The sequence below is a fragment of the Ranitomeya variabilis genome, chromosome 5, assembly GCF_051348905.1.
Source record: "Ranitomeya variabilis isolate aRanVar5 chromosome 5, aRanVar5.hap1, whole genome shotgun sequence".
Lineage (NCBI taxonomy): Eukaryota > Metazoa > Chordata > Amphibia > Anura > Dendrobatidae > Ranitomeya > Ranitomeya variabilis.
In genome coordinates, this window is record NC_135236.1 from 38214198 (window position 1) to 38234365 (window position 20168).

The 20168-nt window shown below is 36.4% G+C and overlaps 21 non-coding genes across 21 annotated transcripts; all 21 read right to left on the reverse strand.

Moving 5' to 3' along the window:
* Nucleotides 1-1554: 1554 nt before the first annotated feature.
* On the reverse strand, nt 1555-1636 carry TRNAS-CGA (transfer RNA serine (anticodon CGA)). Its single transcript has one exon. It is a non-coding gene; the product is annotated as a tRNA-Ser (tRNA).
* Nucleotides 1637-2415: 779 nt separating this feature from the next.
* On the reverse strand, nt 2416-2497 carry TRNAS-CGA (transfer RNA serine (anticodon CGA)). Its single transcript has one exon. It is a non-coding gene; the product is annotated as a tRNA-Ser (tRNA).
* Nucleotides 2498-3276: 779 nt separating this feature from the next.
* Nucleotides 3277-3358, reverse strand: TRNAS-UGA (transfer RNA serine (anticodon UGA)). The gene has a single exon. It is a non-coding gene; the product is annotated as a tRNA-Ser (tRNA).
* Nucleotides 3359-4156: 798 nt separating this feature from the next.
* TRNAS-UGA (transfer RNA serine (anticodon UGA)) lies at nt 4157-4238 on the reverse strand. The gene has a single exon. It is a non-coding gene; the product is annotated as a tRNA-Ser (tRNA).
* Nucleotides 4239-5017: 779 nt separating this feature from the next.
* TRNAS-CGA (transfer RNA serine (anticodon CGA)) lies at nt 5018-5099 on the reverse strand. The gene has a single exon. It is a non-coding gene; the product is annotated as a tRNA-Ser (tRNA).
* Nucleotides 5100-5901: 802 nt separating this feature from the next.
* Nucleotides 5902-5983, reverse strand: TRNAS-CGA (transfer RNA serine (anticodon CGA)). The gene has a single exon. It is a non-coding gene; the product is annotated as a tRNA-Ser (tRNA).
* A 1654-nt stretch (nt 5984-7637) lies between these two features.
* Nucleotides 7638-7719, reverse strand: TRNAS-CGA (transfer RNA serine (anticodon CGA)). Its single transcript has one exon. It is a non-coding gene; the product is annotated as a tRNA-Ser (tRNA).
* Nucleotides 7720-8517: 798 nt separating this feature from the next.
* On the reverse strand, nt 8518-8599 carry TRNAS-CGA (transfer RNA serine (anticodon CGA)). The gene has a single exon. It is a non-coding gene; the product is annotated as a tRNA-Ser (tRNA).
* A 779-nt stretch (nt 8600-9378) lies between these two features.
* TRNAS-UGA (transfer RNA serine (anticodon UGA)) lies at nt 9379-9460 on the reverse strand. Its single transcript has one exon. It is a non-coding gene; the product is annotated as a tRNA-Ser (tRNA).
* A 798-nt stretch (nt 9461-10258) lies between these two features.
* TRNAS-UGA (transfer RNA serine (anticodon UGA)) lies at nt 10259-10340 on the reverse strand. Its single transcript has one exon. It is a non-coding gene; the product is annotated as a tRNA-Ser (tRNA).
* A 779-nt stretch (nt 10341-11119) lies between these two features.
* TRNAS-UGA (transfer RNA serine (anticodon UGA)) lies at nt 11120-11201 on the reverse strand. Its single transcript has one exon. It is a non-coding gene; the product is annotated as a tRNA-Ser (tRNA).
* Nucleotides 11202-11999: 798 nt separating this feature from the next.
* On the reverse strand, nt 12000-12081 carry TRNAS-UGA (transfer RNA serine (anticodon UGA)). Its single transcript has one exon. It is a non-coding gene; the product is annotated as a tRNA-Ser (tRNA).
* A 779-nt stretch (nt 12082-12860) lies between these two features.
* Nucleotides 12861-12942, reverse strand: TRNAS-UGA (transfer RNA serine (anticodon UGA)). Its single transcript has one exon. It is a non-coding gene; the product is annotated as a tRNA-Ser (tRNA).
* A 798-nt stretch (nt 12943-13740) lies between these two features.
* On the reverse strand, nt 13741-13822 carry TRNAS-CGA (transfer RNA serine (anticodon CGA)). Its single transcript has one exon. It is a non-coding gene; the product is annotated as a tRNA-Ser (tRNA).
* A 796-nt stretch (nt 13823-14618) lies between these two features.
* TRNAS-CGA (transfer RNA serine (anticodon CGA)) lies at nt 14619-14700 on the reverse strand. Its single transcript has one exon. It is a non-coding gene; the product is annotated as a tRNA-Ser (tRNA).
* Nucleotides 14701-15487: 787 nt separating this feature from the next.
* On the reverse strand, nt 15488-15569 carry TRNAS-UGA (transfer RNA serine (anticodon UGA)). The gene has a single exon. It is a non-coding gene; the product is annotated as a tRNA-Ser (tRNA).
* Nucleotides 15570-16367: 798 nt separating this feature from the next.
* On the reverse strand, nt 16368-16449 carry TRNAS-UGA (transfer RNA serine (anticodon UGA)). The gene has a single exon. It is a non-coding gene; the product is annotated as a tRNA-Ser (tRNA).
* Nucleotides 16450-17228: 779 nt separating this feature from the next.
* TRNAS-UGA (transfer RNA serine (anticodon UGA)) lies at nt 17229-17310 on the reverse strand. Its single transcript has one exon. It is a non-coding gene; the product is annotated as a tRNA-Ser (tRNA).
* A 798-nt stretch (nt 17311-18108) lies between these two features.
* TRNAS-CGA (transfer RNA serine (anticodon CGA)) lies at nt 18109-18190 on the reverse strand. The gene has a single exon. It is a non-coding gene; the product is annotated as a tRNA-Ser (tRNA).
* Nucleotides 18191-18986: 796 nt separating this feature from the next.
* TRNAS-UGA (transfer RNA serine (anticodon UGA)) lies at nt 18987-19068 on the reverse strand. The gene has a single exon. It is a non-coding gene; the product is annotated as a tRNA-Ser (tRNA).
* Nucleotides 19069-19847: 779 nt separating this feature from the next.
* Nucleotides 19848-19929, reverse strand: TRNAS-UGA (transfer RNA serine (anticodon UGA)). The gene has a single exon. It is a non-coding gene; the product is annotated as a tRNA-Ser (tRNA).
* Nucleotides 19930-20168: the final 239 nt, after the last annotated feature.

Consider the following 20168-nt stretch of genomic DNA (forward strand, 5'->3'; position numbering starts at 1 on the left):
TGTGCGTTTATTATGTTGCCAAGCGAGGTCCTGGAAATGGAATGGGAGAACAATAAATTATTACAACAACCGCTGTGTTTATTTCATTAAACTACTTTGTAATCATGTGTGTGTGTGTTTTTTAACCCTTTCCTACAATTGGATTAATAATGGATAGGTGTCATAATTGACGCCTCTCCATTATTAATCTGGCTTAATGTCACCTTACAATAGCAAGGTGGCATTAACCCTTCATTACCCCATATCCCACCGCTACAGGGAGTGGGAAGAGAGTGGCCAAGTGCCAGAATTGGCGCATCTTCCAGATGTGCCTTTTCTGGGGTGGCTGGGGGCAGATGTTTTTAGCCACGGGGGGGCCAATAACCATGGACCCTCTCCTGGCTATTAATATCTGCCCTCAGTCACTGGCTTTACCACTCTGGCGGAGAAAATTGCGCGGGAGCCCACGCCAATTTTTTCCGCCATTTAACCCTTTATTTCAGCAGCTACAGCGCTGAAATTTTGCACATACACACTACTAACATTAGTAGTGTGGAATATGCAACAAAAAAGGGGATATGAGATGGTTTACTGTATGAAAACCATGTCTCATATCCTGTCGGGTTTGTGCAGGAGAAATGAAAAGCCGGCAATTGAATTACCGACTTTTCACTAACAGCGCTGCGTATTTCTCGCAAGTCACACTGCAGGTCCGTGTGGAATCCGTATTTTTCGCGCCCCCATAGACTTTCATTGGCGTATTATTTGCGCAGTACGCTGACAAACGCAGCATGCTGCGATTTTGTACGGCCGTAGAAAGCCGTATAATACTGAACCGTAATATACGGCTAATAGGAGCAGCCCCATTGAGAATAATTGTGCCGTATGTAATGCGAGTTTTACGGACGTAGTTTCTGCGCTCTTACGTCCGTAAAACTCGCATGTGTGACCCCAGCCTAACAAGTAGAAGGAGATAATTGGTTTGTACATTGAGGACTACAGGGATGTTGTTCACCAGATGTTTCTCATGGTCCCAATTGTGGTTGGAAACTGCACACTGCCAGGGAATTAATCTTCTTGATTTTTTTCTTAATCCCACCTTTTTCTATATTTTGTTTTCATTAAACTTTCACAAGCAAAATCCAATTTTTTAAAGGTAAAACACTGCACTGTGAACATGATTTCATACAGAATGTGAACTTTAAGTCCATCGTCTTAACTATGCGATCATAAAAAATGTATGCCATCACTGTTGGTTCTCCGATGTGTTTTAGTAACGAGTTTATTTACGTTATTTGACATTTGATTGCTGAAAAAATTTGGTGTAGAGCATTTTTAGCAACCAATACAGTTCTGATCAAAGTTTCCAGAGATCAGTGAATGATACCATTAATGTCCTAGGAAACATCTAGTAATGTTTCTTTTATTTGCATACTGCTTAGTTTCAATTTTGAGACTCAAATTTTGGAATATGAATACTTGTCCCATTTCATATCATTTGGCCCATTTTACCAACATAAATATAGCTTTACTGTTTTTGACAAATTCTAATGTTTTTGTCATGTTAAAACACTACGCTGTGAACAGGATTTGAACCTGTGCGGGGAAACCCCATTGGATTTCGAGTCCAACGCCTTAACCACTCGGCCATCACAGCCAACTCAAAGATTAGCTATTCATGTTTTTGCAAAGTGCATGCAGAGGGAGAGCCTTGGAGAAATTTTGGGACTTAGTTCACCTGAATCTCTATTGATGAACTCTGTCATGGGCAAAATATCTTGGCTGACTCACTGAAAGAGAAAGGTGTGAACTCAGATTAACAAGTAGAAGGAGATAATTGGTTTGTATATTGAGGACTACTGGGATGTTGTTCACCAGATGTTTCTCATGGTCCCATTTGTGGTTGGAAACTGCACACTGCCAGGGAATTAATCTTCTTGATTTTTTTCATAATCCCACCTTTTTCTATATTTTGTTTTCATTAAACTTTCACAAGCAAAATCCAATTTTTTAAAGGTAAAACACTGCACTGTGAACATGATTTCATACAGAATGTGAACTTTAAGTCCATCGTCTTAACTATGCGATCATAAAAAATGTATGCCATCACTGTTGGTTCTCCGATGTGTTTTAGTAACGAGTTTATTTACGTTATTTGACATTTGATTGCTGAAAAAATTTGGTGTAGAGCATTTTTAGCAACCAATACAGTTCTGATCAAAGTTTCCAGAGATCAGTGAATGATACCGTTAATGTCCTAGGAAACATCTAGTAATGTTTCTTTTAGTTTTCAAACTGCTTATTTTCAATTTTGAGACTCAAATTTTGGAATATGAATACTTGTCCCATTTCATATCATTTGGCCCATTTTACCAACATAAATATAGCTTTACTGTTTTTGACAAATTCTAATGTTTTTGTCATGTTAAAACACTACGCTGTGAACAGGATTTGAACCTGTGCGGGGAAACCCGATTGGATTTCGAGTCCAACGCCTTAACCACTTGGCCATCACAGCCAACTCAAAGATTAGCTATTCATGTTTTTGCAAAGTGCATGCAGAGGGAGAGCCTTGGAGAAATTTTGGGACTTAGTTCACCTGAATCTCTATTGATGAACTCTGTCATGGGCAAAATATCTTGGCTGACTCACTGAAAGAGAAAGGTGTGAACTCAGATTAACAAGTAGAAGGAGATAATTGGTTTGTATATTGAGGACTACTGGGATGTTGTTCACCAGATGTTTCTCATGGTCCCATTTGTGGTTGGAAACTGCACACTGCCAGGGAATTAATCTTCTTGATTTTTTTCATAATCCCACCTTTTTCTATATTTTGTTTTCATTAAACTTTCACAAGCAAAATCCAATTTTTTAAAGGTAAAACACTGCACTGTGAACATGATTTCATACAGAATGTGAACTTTAAGTCCATCGTCTTAACTATGCGATCATAAAAAACGTATGCCATCACTGATGGTTCTCCGATGTGTTTTAGTAACGAGTTTATTTACGTTATTTGACATTTGATTGCTGAAAAAATTTGGTGTAGAGCATTTTTGGCAACCAATACAGTTCTGATCAGAGTTTCCAGAGATCAGTGAATGATACCATTAATGTCCTGGGAAACATCTAGTAATGTTTCTTTTAGTTTTCAAACTGCTTATTTTCAATTTTGAGACTCAAATTTTGGAATATGAATACTTGTCCCATTTCATATCATTTGGCCCATTTTACCAATATAAATATAGCTTTACTGTTTTTGACAAATTCTAATGTTTTTGTCATGTTAAAACACCACGCTGTGAACAGGATTCGAACCTGTGCGGGGAAACCCCATTGGATTTCAAGTCCAACGCCTTAACCGCTCGGCCATCACAGCCAACTCAAAGATTAGCTATTCATGTTTTTCCAAAGTGCATGCAGAGGGAGAGCCCTGGAGAAATTTTGGGACTTAGTTCACCTGAATCTCTATTGACAAACTCTGTCATGGGCAAAATATCTTGGCTGACTCACTGAAAGAGAAAGGTGTGAACTCAGATTAGTAAGTAGAAGGAGATAATTGGTTTGTACATTGAGGACTACAGGGATGTTGTTCACCAGATGTTTCTCATGGTCCCAATTGTGGTTGGAAACTGCACACTGCCAGGGAATTAATCTTCTTGATTTTTTTCTTAATCCCACCTTTTTCTATATTTTGTTTTCATTAAACTTTCACAAGCAAAATCCAATTTTTTAAAGGTAAAACACTGCACTGTGAACATGATTTCATACAGAATGTGAACTTTAATTCCATCGTCTTAACTATGCGATCATAAAAAACGTATGCGATCATAAAAAACGTATGCCATCACTGATGGTTCTCCGATGTGTTTTAGTAACGAGTTTATTTACGTTATTTGACATTTGATTGCTGAAAAAATTTGGTGTAGAGCATTTTTAGCAACCAATACAGTTCTGATCAAAGTTTCCAGAGATCAGTGAATGATACCATTAATGTCCTAGGAAACATCTAGTAATGTTTCTTTTATTTTTCATACTGCTTAGTTTCAATTTTGAGACTCAAATTTTGGAATATGAATACTTGTCCCATTTCATATCATTTGGCCCATTTTACCAACATAAATATAGCTTTACTGTTTTTGACAAATTCTAATGTTTTTGTCATGTTAAAACACTACGCTGTGAACAGGATTTGAACCTGTGCGGGGAAACCCCATTGGATTTCAAGTCCAACGCCTTAACCACTCGGCCATCACAGCCAACTCAAAGATTAGCTATTCATGTTTTTGCAAAGTGCATGCAGAGGGAGAGTCTTGGAGAAATTTTTGGACTTAGTTCACCTGAATCTTTATTGATGAACTCTGTCATGGGCAAAATATCTTGGCTGACTCACTGAAAGAGAAAGGTGTGAACTCAGATTAACAAGTAGAAGGAGATAATTGGTTTGTATATTGAGGACTACTGGGATGTTGTTCACCAGATGTTTCTCATGGTCCCATTTGTGGTTGGAAACTGCACACTGCCAGGGAATTAATCTTCTTGATTTTTTTCTTAATCCCACCTTTTTCTATATTTTGTTTTCATTAAACTTTCACAAGCAAAATCCAACTTTTTAAAGGTAAAACACTGCACTGTGAACATGATTTCATACAGAATGTGAACTTTAAGTCCATCGTCGTAACTATGCGATTATAAAAAATGTATGCCATCACTGTTGGTTCTCCGATGTGTTTTAGTAACGAGTTTATTTACGTTATTTGACATTTGATTGCTGAAAAAATTTGGTGTAGAGCATTTTTAGCAACCAATACAGTTCTGATCAGAGTTTCCAGAGATCAGTGAATCATACCATTAATGTCCTGGGAAACATCTAGTAATGTTTCTTTTAGTTTTCAAACTGCTTAGTTTCAATTTTGAGACTCAAATTTTGGAATATGAATACTTGTCCCATTTCATATCATTTGGCCCATTTTACCAACATAAATATAGCTTTACTGTTTTTGACAAATTCTAATGTTTTTGTCATGTTAAAACACTACGCTGTGAACAGGATTTGAACCTGTGCGGGGAAACCCCATTGGATTTCGAGTCCAACGCCTTAACCACTCGGCCATCACAGCCAACTCAAAGATTAGCTATTCATGTTTTTGCAAAGTGCATGCAGAGGGAGAGCCTTGGAGAAATTTTGGGACTTAGTTCACCTGAATCTCTATTGACAAACTCTGTCATGGGCAAAATATCTTGGCTGACTCACTGAAAGAGAAAGGTGTGAACTCAGATTAACAAGTAGAAGGAGATAATTGGTTTGTACATTGAGGACTACAGGGATGTTGTTCACCAGATGTTTCTCATGGTCCCAATTGTGGTTGGAAACTGCACACTGCCAGGGAATTAATCTTCTTGATTTTTTTCTTAATCCCACCTTTTTCTATATTTTGTTTTCATTAAACTTTCACAAGCAAAATCCAATTTTTTAAAGGTAAAACACTGCACTGTGAACATGATTTCATACAGAATGTGAACTTTAATTCCATCGTCTTAACTATGCGATCATAAAAAACGTATGCGATCATAAAAAACGTATGCCATCACTGATGGTTCTCCGATGTGTTTTAGTAACGAGTTTATTTACGTTATTTGACATTTGATTGCTGAAAAAATTTGGTGTAGAGCATTTTTAGCAACCAATACAGTTCTGATCAGAGTTTCCAGAGATCAGTGAATCATACCATTAATGTCCTGGGAAACATCTAGTAATGTTTCTTTTAGTTTTCAAACTGCTTAGTTTCAATTTTGAGACTCAAATTTTGGAATATGAATACTTGTCCCATTTCATATCATTTGGCCCATTTTACCAACATAAATATAGCTTTACTGTTTTTGACAAATTCTAATGTTTTTGTCATGTTAAAACACTGAACAGGATGTGAACAGGATTTGAACCTGTGTGGGGAAACCCCAGTGGATTTCGAGTCCAACGCCTTAACCACTCGGCCATCACAGCCAACTCAAAGATTAGCTATTCATGTTTTTGCAAAGTGCATGCAGAGGGAGAGCCTTGGAGAAATTTTGGGACTTAGTTCACCTGAATCTCTATTGACAAACTCTGTCATGGGCAAAATATCTTGGCTGACTCACTGAAAGAGAAAGGTGTGAACTCAGATTAACAAGTAGAAGGAGATAATTGGTTTGTATATTGAGGACTACTGGGATGTTGTTCACCAGATGTTTCTCATGGTCCCATTTGTGGTTGGAAACTGCACACTGCCAGGGAATTAATCTTCTTGATTTTTTTCTTAATCCCACCTTTTTCTATATTTTGTTTTCATTAAACTTTCACAAGCAAAATCCAACTTTTTAAAGGTAAAACACTGCACTGTGAACATGATTTCATACAGAATGTGAACTTTAAGTCCATCGTCGTAACTATGCGATTATAAAAAATGTATGCCATCACTGTTGGTTCTCCGATGTGTTTTAGTAACGAGTTTATTTACGTTATTTGACATTTGATTGCTGAAAAAATTTGGTGTAGAGCATTTTTAGCAACCAATACAGTTCTGCTCAAAGTTTCCAGAGATCAGTGAATGATACCATTAATGTCCTGGGAAACATCTAGTAATGTTTCTTTTATTTTTCATACTGCTTAGGTTCAATTTTGAGACTCAAATTTTGGAATATGAATACTTGTCCCATTTCATATCATTTGGCCCATTTTACCAACATAAATATAGCTTTACTGTTTTTGACAAATTCTAATGTTTTTGTCATGTTAAAACACTACGCTGTGAACAGGATTTGAACCTGTGCGGGGAAACCCCATTGGATGTCCAACGCCTTAACCGCTCGGCCATCACAGCCAACTCAAAGATTAGCTATTCATGTTTTTCCAAAGTGCATGCAGAGGGAGAGCCCTGGAGAAATTTTGGGACTTAGTTCACCTGAATCTCTATTGACAAACTCTGTCATGGGCAAAATATCTTGGCTGACTCACTGAAAGAGAAAGGTGTGAACTCAGATTAACAAGTAGAAGGAGATAATTGGTTTGTACATTGAGGACTACAGGGATGTTGTTCACCAGATGTTTCTCATGGTCCCAATTGTGGTTGGAAACTGCACACTGCCAGGGAATTAATCTTCTTGATTTTTTTCTTAATCCCACCTTTTTCTATATTTTGTTTTCATTAAACTTTCACAAGCAAAATCCAATTTTTTAAAGGTAAAACACTGCACTGTGAACATGATTTCATACAGAATGTGAACTTTAATTCCATCGTCTTAACTATGCGATCATAAAAAACGTATGCGATCATAAAAAACGTATGCCATCACTGATGGTTCTCCGATGTGTTTTAGTAACGAGTTTATTTACGTTATTTGACATTTGATTGCTGAAAAAATTTGGTGTAGAGCATTTTTAGCAACCAATACAGTTCTGATCAGAGTTTCCAGAGATCAGTGAATCATACCATTAATGTCCTGGGAAACATCTAGTAATGTTTCTTTTAGTTTTCAAACTGCTTAGTTTCAATTTTGAGACTCAAATTTTGGAATATGAATACTTGTCCCATTTCATATCATTTGGCCCATTTTACCAACATAAATATAGCTTTACTGTTTTTGACAAATTCTAATGTTTTTGTCATGTTAAAACACTACGCTGTGAACAGGATTTGAACCTGTGCGGGGAAACCCCATTGGATTTCGAGTCCAACGCCTTAACCACTCGGCCATCACAGCCAACTCAAAGATTAGCTATTCATGTTTTTGCAAAGTGCATGCAGAGGGAGAGCCTTGGAGAAATTTTGGGACTTAGTTCACCTGAATCTCTATTGACAAACTCTGTCATGGGCAAAATATCTTGGCTGACTCACTGAAAGAGAAAGGTGTGAACTCAGATTAACAAGTAGAAGGAGATAATTGGTTTGTACATTGAGGACTACAGGGATGTTGTTCACCAGATGTTTCTCATGGTCCCAATTGTGGTTGGAAACTGCACACTGCCAGGGAATTAATCTTCTTGATTTTTTTCTTAATCCCACCTTTTTCTATATTTTGTTTTCATTAAACTTTCACAAGCAAAATCCAATTTTTTAAAGGTAAAACACTGCACTGTGAACATGATTTCATACAGAATGTGAACTTTAATTCCATCGTCTTAACTATGCGATCATAAAAAACGTATGCGATCATAAAAAACGTATGCCATCACTGATGGTTCTCCGATGTGTTTTAGTAACGAGTTTATTTACGTTATTTGACATTTGATTGCTGAAAAAATTTGGTGTAGAGCATTTTTAGCAACCAATACAGTTCTGATCAGAGTTTCCAGAGATCAGTGAATCATACCATTAATGTCCTGGGAAACATCTAGTAATGTTTCTTTTAGTTTTCAAACTGCTTAGTTTCAATTTTGAGACTCAAATTTTGGAATATGAATACTTGTCCCATTTCATATCATTTGGCCCATTTTACCAACATAAATATAGCTTTACTGTTTTTGACAAATTCTAATGTTTTTGTCATGTTAAAACACTACGCTGTGAACAGGATTTGAACCTGTGCGGGGAAACCCCATTGGATTTCGAGTCCAACGCCTTAACCACTCGGCCATCACAGCCAACTCAAAGATTAGCTATTCATGTTTTTGCAAAGTGCATGCAGAGGGAGAGTCTTGGAGAAATTTTGGGACTTAGTTCACCTGAATCTTTATTGATGAACTCTGTCATGGGCAAAATATCTTGGCTGACTCACTGAAAGAGAAAGGTGTGAACTCAGATTAACAAGTAGAAGGAGATAATTGGTTTGTATATTGAGGACTACTGGGATGTTGTTCACCAGATGTTTCTCATGGTCCCATTTGTGGTTGGAAACTGCACACTGCCAGGGAATTAATCTTCTTGATTTTTTTCTTAATCCCACCTTTTTCTATATTTTGTTTTCATTAAACTTTCACAAGCAAAATCCAACTTTTTAAAGGTAAAACACTGCACTGTGAACATGATTTCATACAGAATGTGAACTTTAAGTCCATCGTCGTAACTATGCGATTATAAAAAATGTATGCCATCACTGTTGGTTCTCCGATGAGTTTTAGTAACGAGTTTATTTACGTTATTTGACATTTGATTGCTGAAAAAATTTGGTGTAGAGCATTTTTAGCAACCAATACAGTTCTGATCAAAGTTTCCAGAGATCAGTGAATGATACCATTAATGTCCTGGGAAACATCTAGTAATGTTTCTTTTATTTTTCATACTGCTTAGGTTCAATTTTGAGACTCAAATTTTGGAATATGAATACTTGTCCCATTTCATATCATTTGGCCCATTTTACCAACATAAATATAGCTTTACTGTTTTTGACAAATTCTAATGTTTTTGTCATGTTAAAACACTACGCTGTGAACAGGATTTGAACCTGTGCGGGGAAACCCCATTGGATTTCAAGTCCAACGCCTTAACCACTCGGCCATCACAGCCAACTCAAAGATTAGCTATTCATGTTTTTGCAAAGTGCATGCAGAGGGAGAGCCCTGGAGAAATTTTGGGACTTAGTTCACCTGAATCTCTATTGACAAACTCTGTCATGGGCAAAATATCTTGGCTGACTCACTGAAAGAGAAAGGTGTGAACTCAGATTAACAAGTAGAAGGAGATAATTGGTTTGTACATTGAGGACTACAGGGATGTTGTTCACCAGATGTTTCTCATGGTCCCAATTGTGGTTGGAAACTGCACACTGCCAGGGAATTAATCTTCTTGATTTTTTTCTTAATCCCACCTTTTTCTATATTTTGTTTTCATTAAACTTTCACAAGCAAAATCCAATTTTTTAAAGGTATAACACTGCACTGTGAACATGATTTCATACAGAATGTGAACTTTAATTCCATCGTCTTAACTATGCGATCATAAAAAACGTATGCGATCATAAAAAACGTATGCCATCACTGATGGTTCTCCGATGTGTTTTAGTAACGAGTTTATTTACGTTATTTGACATTTGATTGCTGAAAAAATTTGGTGTAGAGCATTTTTAGCAACCAATACAGTTCTGATCAAAATTTCCAGAGATCAGTGAATGATACCATTAATGTCCTAGGAAACATCTAGTAATGTTTCTTTTATTTTTCATACTGCTTAGTTTCAATTTTGAGACTCAAATTTTGGAATATGAATACTTGTCCCATTTCATATCATTTGGCCCATTTTACCAACATAAATATAGCTTTACTGTTTTTGACAAATTCTAATGTTTTTGTCATGTTAAAACACTACACTGTGAACAGGATTTGAACCTGTGCGGGGAAACCCCATTGGATTTCAAGTCCAACGCCTTAACCACTCGGCCATCACAGCCAACTCAAAGATTAGCTATTCATGTTTTTGCAAAGTGCATGCAGAGGGAGAGTCTTGGAGAAATTTTGGGACTTAGTTCACCTGAATCTTTATTGATGAACTCTGTCATGGGCAAAATATCTTGGCTGACTCACTGAAAGAGAAAGGTGTGAACTCAGATTAACAAGTAGAATGAGATAATTGGTTTGTATATTGAGGACTACTGGGATGTTGTTCACCAGATGTTTCTCATGGTCCCATTTGTGGTTGGAAACTGCACACTGCCAGGGAATTAATCTTCTTGATTTTTTTCTTAATCCCACCTTTTTCTATATTTTGTTTTCATTAAACTTTCACAAGCAAAATCCAATTTTTTAAAGGTAAAACACTGCACTGTGAACATGATTTCATACAGAATGTGAACTTTAAGTCCATCGTCTTAACTATGCGATTATAAAAAATGTATGCCATCACTGTTGGTTCTCCGATGTGTTTTAGTAACGAGTTTATTTACGTTATTTGACATTTGATTGCTGAAAAAATTTGGTGTAGAGCATTTTTAGCAACCAATACAGTTCTGATCAAAGTTTCCAGAGATCAGTGAATGATACCATTAATGTCCTGGGAAACATCTAGTAATGTTTCTTTTATTTTTCATACTGCTTAGTTTCAATTTTGAGACTCAAATTTTCGAATATGAATACTTGTCCCATTTCATATCATTTGGCCCATTTTACCAACATAAATATAGCTTTACTGTTTTTGACAAATTCTAATGTTTTTGTCATGTTAAAACACTACGCTGTGAACAGGATTTGAACCTGTGCGGGGAAACCCCATTGGATTTCAAGTCCAACGCCTTAACCACTCGGCCATCACAGCCAACTCAAAGATTAGCTATTCATGTTTTTGCAAAGTGCATGCAGAGGGAGAGTCTTGGAGAAATTTTGGGACTTAGTTCACCTGAATCTTTATTGATGAACTCTGTCATGGGCAAAATATCTTGGCTGACTCACTGAAAGAGAAAGGTGTGAACTCAGATTAACAAGTAGAAGGAGATAATTGGTTTGTATATTGAGGACTACTGGGATGTTGTTCACCAGATGTTTCTCATGGTCCCAATTGTGGTTGGAAACTGCACACTGCCAGGGAATTAATCTTCTTGATTTTTTTCTTAATCCCACCTTTTTCTATATTTTGTTTTCATTAAACTTTCACAAGCAAAATCCAATTTTTTAAAGGTATAACACTGCACTGTGAACATGATTTCATACAGAATGTGAACTTTAATTCCATCGTCTTAACTATGCGATCATAAAAAACGTATGCGATCATAAAAAACGTATGCCATCACTGATGGTTCTCCGATGTGTTTTAGTAACGAGTTTATTTACGTTATTTGACATTTGATTGCTGAAAAAATTTGGTGTAGAGCATTTTTAGCAACCAATACAGTTCTGATCAAAGTTTCCAGAGATCAGTGAATGATACCATTAATGTCCTAGGAAACATCTAGTAATGTTTCTTTTATTTTTCATACTGCTTAGTTTCAATTTTGAGACTCAAATTTTGGAATATGAATACTTGTCCCATTTCATATCATTTGGCCCATTTTACCAACATAAATATAGCTTTACTGTTTTTGACAAATTCTAATGTTTTTGTCATGTTAAAACACTACACTGTAAACAGGATTTGAACCTGTGCGGGGAAACCCCATTGGATTTCAAGTCCAACGCCTTAACCACTCGGCCATCACAGCCAACTCAAAGATTAGCTATTCATGTTTTTGCAAAGTGCATGCAGAGGGAGAGTCTTGGAGAAATTTTGGGACTTAGTTCACCTGAATCTTTATTGATGAACTCTGTCATGGGCAAAATATCTTGGCTGACTCACTGAAAGAGAAAGGTGTGAACTCAGATTAACAAGTAGAAGGAGATAATTGGTTTGCATATTGAGGACTACTGGGATGTTGTTCACCAGATGTTTCTCATGGTCCCATTTGTGGTTGGAAACTGCACACTGCCAGGGAATTAATCTTCTTGATTTTTTTCTTAATCCCACCTTTTTCTATATTTTGTTTTCATTAAACTTTCACAAGCAAAATCCAACTTTTTAAAGGTAAAACACTGCACTGTGAACATGATTTCATACAGAATGTGAACTTTAAGTCCATCGTCGTAACTATGCGATTATAAAAAATGTATGCCATCACTGTTGGTTCTCCGATGAGTTTTAGTAACGAGTTTATTTACGTTATTTGACATTTGATTGCTGAAAAAATTTGGTGTAGAGCATTTTTAGCAACCAATACAGTTCTGATCAAAGTTTCCAGAGATCAGTGAATGATACCATTAATGTCCTGGGAAACATCTAGTAATGTTTCTTTTATTTTTCATACTGCTTAGGTTCAATTTTGAGACTCAAATTTTGGAATATGAATACTTGTCCCATTTCATATCATTTGGCCCATTTTACCAACATAAATATAGCTTTACTGTTTTTTACAAATTCTAATGTTTTTGTCATGTTAAAACACTACGCTGTGAACAGGATTTGAACCTGTGCGGGGAAACCCCATTGGATTTCAAGTCCAACGCCTTAACCGCTCGGCCATCACAGCCAACTCAAAGATTAGCTATTCATGTTTTTCCAAAGTGCATGCAGAGGGAGAGCCCTGGAGAAATTTTGGGACTTAGTTCACCTGAATCTCTATTGACAAACTCTGTCATGGGCAAAATATCTTGGCTGACTCACTGAAAGAGAAAGGTGTGAACTCAGATTAACAAGTAGAAGGAGATAATTGGTTTGTACATTGAGGACTACAGGGATGTTGTTCACCAGATGTTTCTCATGGTCCCAATTGTGGTTGGAAACTGCACACTGCCAGGGAATTAATCTTCTTGATTTTTTTCTTAATCCCACCTTTTTCTATATTTTGTTTTCATTAAACTTTCACAAGCAAAATCCAATTTTTTAAAGGTAAAACACTGCACTGTGAACATGATTTCATACAGAATGTGAACTTTAATTCCATCGTCTTAACTATGCGATCATAAAAAACGTATGCGATCATAAAAAACGTATGCCATCACTGATGGTTCTCCGATGTGTTTTAGTAACGAGTTTATTTACGTTATTTGACATTTGATTGCTGAAAAAATTTGGTGTAGAGCATTTTTAGCAACCAATACAGTTCTGATCAGAGTTTCCAGAGATCAGTGAATCATACCATTAATGTCCTGGGAAACATCTAGTAATGTTTCTTTTAGTTTTCAAACTGCTTAGTTTCAATTTTGAGACTCAAATTTTGGAATATGAATACTTGTCCCATTTCATATCATTTGGCCCATTTTACCAACATAAATATAGCTTTACTGTTTTTGACAAATTCTAATGTTTTTGTCATGTTAAAACACTACGCTGTGAACAGGATTTGAACCTGTGCGGGGAAACCCCATTGGATTTCGAGTCCAACGCCTTAACCACTCGGCCATCACAGCCAACTCAAAGATTAGCTATTCATGTTTTTGCAAAGTGCATGCAGAGGGAGAGCCTTGGAGAAATTTTGGGACTTAGTTCACCTGAATCTCTATTGACAAACTCTGTCATGGGCAAAATATCTTGGCTGACTCACTGAAAGAGAAAGGTGTGAACTCAGATTAACAAGTAGAAGGAGATAATTGGTTTGTACATTGAGGACTACAGGGATGTTGTTCACCAGATGTTTCTCATGGTCCCAATTGTGGTTGGAAACTGCACACTGCCAGGGAATTAATCTTCTTGATTTTTTTCTTAATCCCACCTTTTTCTATATTTTGTTTTCATTAAACTTTCACAAGCAAAATCCAATTTTTTAAAGGTAAAACACTGCACTGTGAACATGATTTCATACAGAATGTGAACTTTAATTCCATCGTCTTAACTATGCGATCATAAAAAACGTATGCGATCATAAAAAACGTATGCCATCACTGATGGTTCTCCGATGTGTTTTAGTAACGAGTTTATTTACGTTATTTGACATTTGATTGCTGAAAAAATTTGGTGTAGAGCATTTTTAGCAACCAACAGTTCTGATCAGAGTTTCCAGAGATCAGTGAATGATACCATTAATGTCCTGGGAAACATCTAGTAATGTTTCTATTAGTTTTCAAACTGCTTAGTTTCAATTTTGAGACTCAAATTTTGGAATATGAATACTTGTCCCATTTCATATCATTTGGCCCATTTTACCAACATAAATATAGCTTTACTGTTTTTGACAAATTCTAATGTTTTTGTCATGTTAAAACACTACGCTGTGAACAGGATTTGAACCTGCGCGGGGAAACCCCATTGGATTTCGAGTCCAACGCCTTAACCACTCGGCCATCACAGCCAACTCAAAGATTAGCTATTCATGTATTTGCAAAGTGCATGCAGAGGGAGAGCCTTGGAGAAATTTTGGGACTTAGTTCACCTGAATCTCTAATGATGAACTCTGTCATGGGCAAAATATCTTGGCTGACTCACTGAAAGAGAAAGGTGTGAACTCAGATTAACAAGTAGAAGGAGATAATTGGTTTGTATATTGAGGACTACTGGGATGTTGTTCACCAGATGTTTCTCATGGTCCCATTTGTGGTTGGAAACTGCACACTGCCAGGGAATTAATCTTCTTGATTTTTTTCTTAATCCCACCTTTTTCTATATTTTGTTTTCATTAAACTTTCACAAGCAAAATCCAATTTTTTAAAGGTAAAACACTGCACTGTGAACATGATTTCATACAGAATGTGAACTTTAAGTCCATCGTCTTAACTATGCGATTATAAAAAATGTATGCCATCACTGTTGGTTCTCCGATGTGTTTTAGTAACGAGTTTATTTACGTTATTTGACATTTGATTGCTGAAAAAATTTGGTGTAGAGCATTTTTAGCAACCAATACAGTTCTGATCAAAGTTTCCAGAGATCAGTGAATGATACCATTAATGTCCTGGGAAACATCTAGTAATGTTTCTTTTATTTTTCATACTGCTTAGTTTCAATTTTGAGACTCAAATTTTCGAATATGAATACTTGTCCCATTTCATATCATTTGGCCCATTTTACCAACATAAATATAGCTTTACTGTTTTTGACAAATTCTAATGTCAAATGTCTAATGTTTTTGTTTTTCACTACGCTGTGAACAGGATTTGAACCTGTGCGGGGAAACCCCATTGGATTTCAAGTCCAACGCCTTAACCACTCGGCCATCACAGCCAACTCAAAGATTAGCTATTCATGTTTTTGCAAAGTGCATGCAGAGGGAGAGCCCTGGAGAAATTTTGGGACTTAGTTCACCTGAATCTCTATTGACAAACTCTGTCATGGGCAAAATATCTTGGCTGACTCACTGAAAGAGAAAGGTGTGAACTCAGATTAACAAGTAGAAGGAGATAATTGGTTTGTACATTGAGGACTACAGGGATGTTGTTCACCAGATGTTTCTCATGGTCCCAATTGTGGTTGGAAACTGCACACTGCCAGGGAATTAATCTTCTTGATTTTTTTCTTAATCCCACCTTTTTCTATATTTTGTTTTCATTAAACTTTCACAAGCAAAATCCAATTTTTTAAAGGTATAACACTGCACTGTGAACATGATTTCATACAGAATGTGAACTTTAATTCCATCGTCTTAACTATGCGATCATAAAAAACGTATGCGATCATAAAAAACGTATGCCATCACTGATGGTTCTCCGATGTGTTTTAGTAACGAGTTTATTTACGTTATTTGACATTTGATTGCTGAAAAAATTTGGTGTAGAGCATTTTTAGCAACCAATACAGTTCTGATCAGAGTTTCCAGAGATCAGTGAATCATACCATTAATGTCCTGGGAAACATCTAGTAATGTTTCTTTTAGTTTTCAAACTGCTTAGTTTCAATTTTGAGACTCAAATTTTGGAATATGAATACTTGTCCCATTTCATATCATTTGGCCCATTTTACCAACATAAATATAGCTTTACTGTTTTTGACAAATTCTAATGTTTTTGTCATGTTAAAACACTACGCTGTGAACAGGATTTGAACCTGTGCGGGGAAACCCCATTGGATTTCAAGTCCAACGCCTTAACCACTCGGCCATCACAGCCAACTCAAAGATTAGCTATTCATGTTTTTGCAAAGTGCATGCAGAGGGAGAGTCTTGGAGAAATTTTGGGACTTAGTTCACCTGAATCTTTATTGATGAACTCTGTCATGGGCAAAATATCTTGGCTGACTCACTGAAAGAGAAAGGTGTGAACTCAGATTAACAAGTAGAAGGAGATAATTGGTTTGCATATTGAGGACTACTGGGATGTTGTTCACCAGATGTTTCTCATGGTCCCATTTGTGGTTGGAAACTGCACACTGCCAGGGAATTAATCTTCTTGATTTTTTTCTTAATCCCACCTTTTTCTATATTTTGTTTTCATTAAACTTTCACAAGCAAAATCCAACTTTTTAAAGGTAAAACACTGCACTGTGAACATGATTTCATACAGAATGTGAACTTTAAGTCCATCGTCGTAACTATGCGATTATAAAAAATGTATGCCATCACTGTTGGTTCTCCGATGAGTTTTAGTAACGAGTTTATTTACGTTATTTGACATTTGATTGCTGAAAAAATTTGGTGTAGAGCATTTTTAGCAACCAATACAGTTCTGATCAAAGTTTCCAGAGATCAGTGAATGATACCATTAATGTCCTGGGAAACATCTAGTAATGTTTCTTTTATTTTTCATACTGCTTAGGTTCAATTTTGAGACTCAAATTTTGGAATATGAATACTTGTCCCATTTCATATCATTTGGCCCATTTTACCAACATAAATATAGCTTTACTGTTTTTTACAAATTCTAATGTTTTTGTCATGTTAAAACACTACGCTGTGAACAGGATTTGAACCTGTGCGGGGAAACCCCATTGGATTTCAAGTCCAACGCCTTAACCGCTCGGCCATCACAGCCAACTCAAAGATTAGCTATTCATGTTTTTCCAAAGTGCATGCAGAGGGAGAGCCCTGGAGAAATTTTGGGACTTAGTTCACCTGAATCTCTATTGACAAACTCTGTCATGGGCAAAATATCTTGGCTGACTCACTGAAAGAGAAAGGTGTGAACTCAGATTAACAAGTAGAAGGAGATAATTGGTTTGTACATTGAGGACTACAGGGATGTTGTTCACCAGATGTTTCTCATGGTCCCAATTGTGGTTGGAAACTGCACACTGCCAGGGAATTAATCTTCTTGATTTTTTTCTTAATCCCACCTTTTTCTATATTTTGTTTTCATTAAACTTTCACAAGCAAAATCCAATTTTTTAAAGGTAAAACACTGCACTGTGAACATGATTTCATACAGAATGTGAACTTTAATTCCATCGTCTTAACTATGCGATCATAAAAAACGTATGCGATCATAAAAAACGTATGCCATCACTGATGGTTCTCCGATGTGTTTTAGTAACGAGTTTATTTACGTTATTTGACATTTGATTGCTGAAAAAATTTGGTGTAGAGCATTTTTAGCAACCAATACAGTTCTGATCAGAGTTTCCAGAGATCAGTGAATCATACCATTAATGTCCTGGGAAACATCTAGTAATGTTTCTTTTAGTTTTCAAACTGCTTAGTTTCAATTTTGAGACTCAAATTTTGGAATATGAATACTTGTCCCATTTCATATCATTTGGCCCATTTTACCAACATAAATATAGCTTTACTGTTTTTGACAAATTCTAATGTTTTTGTCATGTTAAAACACTACGCTGTGAACAGGATTTGAACCTGTGCGGGGAAACCCCATTGGATTTCGAGTCCAACGCCTTAACCACTCGGCCATCACAGCCAACTCAAAGATTAGCTATTCATGTTTTTGCAAAGTGCATGCAGAGGGAGAGCCTTGGAGAAATTTTGGGACTTAGTTCACCTGAATCTCTATTGACAAACTCTGTCATGGGCAAAATATCTTGGCTGACTCACTGAAAGAGAAAGGTGTGAACTCAGATTAACAAGTAGAAGGAGATAATTGGTTTGTACATTGAGGACTACAGGGATGTTGTTCACCAGATGTTTCTCATGGTCCCAATTGTGGTTGGAAACTGCACACTGCCAGGGAATTAATCTTCTTGATTTTTTTCTTAATCCCACCTTTTTCTATATTTTGTTTTCATTAAACTTTCACAAGCAAAATCCAATTTTTTAAAGGTAAAACACTGCACTGTGAACATGATTTCATACAGAATGTGAACTTTAATTCCATCGTCTTAACTATGCGATCATAAAAAACGTATGCGATCATAAAAAACGTATGCCATCACTGATGGTTCTCCGATGTGTTTTAGTAACGAGTTTATTTACGTTATTTGACATTTGATTGCTGAAAAAATTTGGTGTAGAGCATTTTTAGCAACCAACAGTTCTGATCAGAGTTTCCAGAGATCAGTGAATGATACCATTAATGTCCTGGGAAACATCTAGTAATGTTTCTTTTAGTTTTCAAACTGCTTAGTTTCAATTTTGAGACTCAAATTTTGGAATATGAATACTTGTCCCATTTCATATCATTTGGCCCATTTTACCAACATAAATATAGCTTTACTGTTTTTGACAAATTCTAATGTTTTTGTCATGTTAAAACACTACGCTGTGAACAGGATTTGAACCTGTGCGGGGAAACCCCATTGGATTTCAAGTCCAACGCCTTAACCACTCGGCCATCACAGCCAACTCAAAGATTAGCTATTCATGTTTTTGCAAAGTGCATGCAGAGGGAGAGTCTTGGAGAAATTTTGGGACTTAGTTCACCTGAATCTTTATTGATGAACTCTGTCATGGGCAAAATATCTTGGCTGACTCACTGAAAGAGAAAGGTGTGAACTCAGATTAACAAGTAGAAGGAGATAATTGGTTTGTATATTGAGGACTACTGGGATGTTGTTCACCAGATGTTTCTCATGGTCCCATTTGTGGTTGGAAACTGCACACTGCCAGGGAATTAATCTTCTTGATTTTTTTCTTAATCCCACCTTTTTCTATATTTTGTTTTCATTAAACTTTCACAAGCAAAATCCAACTTTTTAAAGGTCAAACACTGCACTGTGAACATGATTTCATACAGAATGTGAACTTTAAGTCCATCGTCGTAACTATGCGATTATAAAAAATGTATGCCATCACTGTTGGTTCTCCGATGAGTTTTAGTAACGAGTTTATTTACGTTATTTGACATTTGATTGCTGAAAAAATTTGGTGTAGAGCATTTTTAGCAACCAATACAGTTCTGATCAAAGTTTCCAGAGATCAGTGAATGATACCATTAATGTCCTGGGAAACATCTAGTAATGTTTCTTTTATTTTTCATACTGCTTAGGTTCAATTTTGAGACTCAAATTTTGGAATATGAATACTTGTCCCATTTCATATCATTTGGCCCATTTTACCAACATAAATATAGCTTTACTGTTTTTTACAAATTCTAATGTTTTTGTCATGTTAAAACACTACGCTGTGAACAGGATTTGAACCTGTGCGGGGAAACCCCATTGGATTTCAAGTCCAACGCCATAACCGCTCGGCCATCACAGCCAACTCAAAGATTAGCTATTCATGTTTTTCCAAAGTGCATGCAGAGGGAGAGCCCTGGAGAAATTTTGGGACTTAGCTCACCTGAATCTCTATTGACAAACTCTGTCATGGGCAAAATATCTTGGCTGACTCACTGAAAGAGAAAGGTGTGAACTCAGATTAACAAGTAGAAGGAGATAATTGGTTTGTACATTGAGGACTACAGGGATGTTGTTCACCAGATGTTTCTCATGGTCCCA